This window comes from Hylobates moloch, unplaced genomic scaffold (genome assembly GCF_009828535.3).
Source record: "Hylobates moloch isolate HMO894 unplaced genomic scaffold, HMol_V3 SCAFFOLD_7, whole genome shotgun sequence".
In the NCBI taxonomy this organism is placed as follows: Eukaryota; Metazoa; Chordata; class Mammalia; order Primates; family Hylobatidae; genus Hylobates; species Hylobates moloch.
The window spans coordinates 92,491,098-92,496,411 of record NW_026652282.1 but is presented as its reverse complement, the minus strand read 5'-3'; the positions used below and the strand labels follow the sequence as shown (position 1 = coordinate 92,496,411).

The window sequence follows — 5,314 nt, the reverse complement described above, 5'->3', positions numbered from 1 at the left end:
AATCAGGCAGGAGAAAGAAATAAAGGGTATTCAATTAGGAAAAGAGGAAGTCAAATCGTCCCTGTTTGCAGATGACATGATTGTATATCTAGAAAACCCCGTCGTCTCAGCCCAAAATCTCCTTAAGCTGATAAGCAACTTCAGCAAAGTCCCAGGATACAAAATCAATGTGCAAAAGTCACAAGCATTCTTATACACCAATAACAGACAAACAGAGAGCCAAATCATGAGTGAACTCCCATTCACAATTGCTTCAAAGGAATAAAATACCTAGGAATCCAACTTACAGGGGATGTGAAGGACCTCTTCAAGGAGAACTACAAACCACTGCTCAATGAAATAAAAGGGGATACAAACAAATGGAAGAACATTCCATGCTCATGGGTAGGAAGAATCAATATCATGAAAATGGCCATAGTGCCCTAGGTAATTTATACATTCAATGCCATCCCCATCAAGATACCAATGACTTTCTTCACCGAATTGGAAAAAACTAAACTTCATATGGAACCAAAAAAGAGCCCGCATCACCAAGTCAATCCTAAGCCAAAAGAACAAAGCTGGAGGCATCACGCTACCTGACTTCAAAATATACTACAAGGCTACAGTAACCAAAACAGCATGGTACTGGTACCAAAACAGAGATATAGACCAAGGGAACAGAACAGAGCCCTCAGAAATAATGCCACATATCTACAACTATCTTATCTTTGACAAACCTGACAAAAACAAGAAATGGGGAAAGGATTCCCTATTTAATAAATGATGCTGGGAAAACTGGCTAGCCATATGTAGAAAGCTGAAACCGGATCCCTTCCTTACACCTTATACAACAATTAATTCAAGATGGATTAAAGACTTAAATGTTAGACCTAACACCATAAAAACCCTAGAAGAAAACCTAGGGAATACCATTCAGGACATAGGCATGGGCAACGGCTTCATGTCTAAAACACCAAAAGCAATGGCAACAAAAGCCAAAATTGATAAATGGGACCCAATTAAACTAAAGAGCTTCTGCACAGCAAAAGAAACTACCATCAGAGTGAACAGGCAACTTACAGAATGGGAGAAAATTTTGTAATCTACTCATCTGACAAAGGGCTAATATCCAGAATCTACAATGAACTCAAACAAATTTACCAGAGAAAAACAAACAACCCCATCAACAAGTAGGCGAAGGATATGAACAGACACTTCTCAAAAGAAGACATTTATGTAGCCAAAAGACACTTGAAAAAATAAATGCTCATCATCACTGGCCAGCAGAGAAATGCAAATCAAAACCGCCATCAGATACCATCTCACACCAGTTAGAATGGCCATCATTAAAAAGTCAGGAAACAATAGGTGCTGGAGAGGATGTGGAGAAATAGGAACACTTTTACACTGTTGGTGGGATTGTAAACTAGTTCAACCATTGTGGAAGTCAGTGTGGCAATTCCTCAGGGATCTAGAACTAGAAATACCATTTGACCCAGCCATCCCATTACTTGGTATATACCCAAAGAATTATAAAACATGCTGCTATAAAGTCACATGCACACATATGTTTATTGCAGCACTATTCACAATAGCAAAGACTTGGAACCAACCTAAATGTCCAACAATGATAGACTGGATTAAGAAAATGTGGCACATATACACCACGGAATACTATGCAGCCATAAAAAATGATGAGTTCATGTCCTTTGTAGGGACATGGATGAAGATGGAAACCATCATTCTCAGCAAACTATTGCAAGGACAAAAAAACAAACACCGCATGTTCTCACTTGTAGGTGGGAATTGAACAATGAGAACACATGGACACAGGAAGGGGAGCATCACACACTGGGGCCTGTTATGGGGTGTGGGGAGAGGGGAGGGATAGCATTAGGAGATATACCTAATGTTAAATGACAAGTTAATGGGTGCAGCAAACCAACATGGCACATGTATACATATGTAACAGACCTGCACGTTGTGCACAAGTACCCTAAAACTTAAAGTATAATAAAAAATAAACAAATAAAATAAAATGCCCTAATAAAATAAAATAAAATGCTTCTCATTTTGGGTTTGTTATTTCTCACTATTAAATTCAGGTTATGCCAGAATACTATATAAGCGATGTTGTGTTCATCTTGGAATATCACATATGAAGGCACACAATATTCATCTTGTCCTCATTGGTTATATTAATTTTGATCTTCTGATCAAGAGGTTACCTGGTTTCTCCCTTACAAATTTACTACTTTTTCCTTAGCTATTATTATGCAATCTGTGGAGAGACACCTTAAAGCTGTGTAAACATTTAGCTGCTTATCATATTGGGTGCTTTGTATCCTTCCTGTCTCAGCCTAAATGCAATTTCTTCACAGCACTCACCCTAATTTGTGATGACATATCTATTTGTGCATTTGTTATGTCTGTAGCAAATTTCCACTAGACTCTGAGCTTGATAAAGGTGGGGATCAGATCTATTTTGTCTATTATTTCTTCTCTAGCACCTAACACAATGCCTGGAACACAATAGATGCTCAATAAATATATGCGAATGAATAGATAAAGGAATAAGAAGAATGCCTGTGTGGTGTGGAAAGGATTTGCTAAACACCTGAGGACCCCTTTGGTGCTGTCCTTTTGGAGAGAAATTCTCTTGTTAATCTTCATTAACTTTGCAATCCATGTTCTATTTTTTTCTTCTTTCTGGAGGGGAAGGTGCCATGATCAGGTGTGACCTACCATACATGGCTTTTAAACTTCACTTTCCTGCTGAGTTATCTATTATATGGTAGAAAGGGCTAAAACCACTCTGGCAGGCTTTATAATTCAATAAATGCATAATCACACAAGTGTGCCAGTAGACACTGGCAGGAAGCTGATTGATTGGCAGGCCAGACTCCATGACAGTTGTCTTCTGAAAGAAATTTCTACAGCTCCCTGGAGATGATTCTGCAAAGGACCCCTCTGGATAATCGGGTTAGTTATTTCCCTCATATTAAAAAAAAAAGAAAGAAACAAAACACCACCCAATCCCACGTGCAGATTAAGAAAGAGGTGGTTCTAGGAAGAAGTATAAAGTAGGCCAAATCTATTATTGGGATATTTTTCTTTGGGCAGATTTCTTCTGCCTCATGAAGTGCATACTGCCCCTCACCTCAAGCACCCAATGTCTTGCTGCTGTCCCTGTAAATTTCCCTCTCCAGGTGGCATCGTGAGTGTTGCTCTTCCCCTGCACTTGTTATGACTTATTGGACTAGCTTTGTGACTATGGGCAGTACATGACAATTTTTCTTTTAAATTAAAGAAATTCAGTGTTTCAAAAACTTGTGAAAATATATTTAAAAGCAGGGTCAGGGAGACTGCCACACCATTTTGCCCACTACATGTACCTACTGATACCAAGAGAGTACAATAGCCTCTGTTTTTATAGGCCCTACTATATTAGCTCTATTCTTTTTTTATATTTTTTATTATACTTTAAGTTATAGGGTACATGTGCACAATGTGCAGGTTTGTTATATATGTATACATGTGCCATGTTGGCGTGCTGCATCCATTAACTCGTCATTTACACTAGGTATATCTCCTAATACTATCCCTCCCCTCTCCCCACATCCCACAACAGGCCCCAGCGTGTGATGTTCCCCTTCCTGTGTCCAAGTGTTCTCATTGTTCAATTCCCACCTACGAGTGAGAACATGTGGTGTTTGGTTTTTTGTCCTTGCGATAGTTTGCTGAGAATGATGGTTTCCAGCTTCATCCATGTCCCTACAAAGGACATGAACTCATCATTTTTTATGGCTGCATAGTATTCTGTGGTGTATATGTGCCACATTTTCTTAATCCAGTCTATCATTGTTGGACATTTGGGTTGGTTCCAAGTCTTCGCTATTGTGAATAGTGCCACAATAAACATACGTGTGCATGTGTCTTTATAGCAGCATGATTTATATTCCTTTGGGTATATACCCAGTAATGGGATGGCTGGGTCAAATGGTATTTCTAGTTCTAGATCCCTGAGGAATCACCATGCTGTCTTCCACTATATTAGTTCTATTCTAAACTGTACCTCTCTAGAGAAAAAAATAGAAAATAGAGAACAAAGTTAAGGCAATTTGACTAGTGAAAAGAGGATGCAAATAAAAAGCAAACTGGAAAGCAAGAGCAATATTAAGGGTGTGGTGAGAGACTGAAGTGGAGATGCTTGAGAAATATGTCAGAGTTTGCTCTGGTTTGGGAAATTGAAGAAGAGGCTAGATATTTAAAGTACAATCCCATTGGTGGTAAATGACCATCCTTTTCTTCTGACTCCTTCCCCAGCTGGTCATCCCTCACACCACCATATACAGCAGGCACATTTCAGGGCTTAGAATGACACACCAAGTAACAACCATCTTTTACAAGGTTGTGAAGAGCTTGCCAGAAGGCTAAGCCAGGGAATCTGTTCAATTCCATTGGCTCCCACCGTCAGTTGCTGGAATAGGAACCCCCTAATGACATAGACAGCAATCAGTGATGCAAATATGATAAGTAAGACAGAACCCATCCCGAGGTGGGAGATCTCCGGGAAATAGACCAGGCTCTTATCCATCTCAAAGAGGTAGAAATAATCTTGGACTTTGTCTTCCTCCTCAGACACAGGATTAACATTGTCCACTAGGGTGTGTTGATAGTCTTTACTCCCATTATCACTGCTGCATGACAATGCTGCTTCTGGCTACAGTGATTGTTGTATTCATCACCCTCTTTATAGATCAGCATGATCCAATTACTTCCATTGAAGACATGAGTCTGGTTGGGTCTGCTTACCTCCTTCCTGTTACTTTTATTGATTGGCACCAGGCCTGCCCCAGATATGTGATTACTAGCTTCCCAGCATGCCCTGAACGTGTATATGTATATATCTGGGCCCTGGCCCACAGTGCTCTCAAAGCTTTTGTTAAACACTGGTTTCAGCCACTTGAGTAGAGCCAACTTTTTCCCTGACTCTTTACCTTTTTCTCTACCAGGTCACAGATTTTTTCTTTGGTGTGACAGCATTGTCTTTCTGCCACAGCCAGGAGTAGCAGCAGTGGCAGTCTAGCCTTTCGGTAGCTGTAGAAAAGGGACATCTTGCTACAGGCAAAGGGAATAGGAAAGGCTCAGAATTCTCCGGCAAATACCTGTCTGAGGCTGGGACACGGGGCTAGATGTGAACCCCAGTCCTAGAGTTAGTTAGTGTCAACTTATAACCTTTTGCATTATATTTAAATTGGAATTGGCAAGAGGAGAAAGAAAGATATAGATGTGAAATAGCCTACATAGTGCCTGGCATATAGTAGGCATT

The 5,314-nt window shown here is 40.0% G+C and overlaps 1 pseudogene; it reads right to left on the bottom strand.

The window, feature by feature from the left end:
- Nucleotides 1-4,158: 4,158 nt before the first annotated feature.
- LOC116811154 (cation-dependent mannose-6-phosphate receptor-like) lies at nucleotides 4,159-5,099 on the bottom strand (annotated as a pseudogene).
- Between the last annotated feature and the right edge of the window lie 215 nt (nucleotides 5,100-5,314).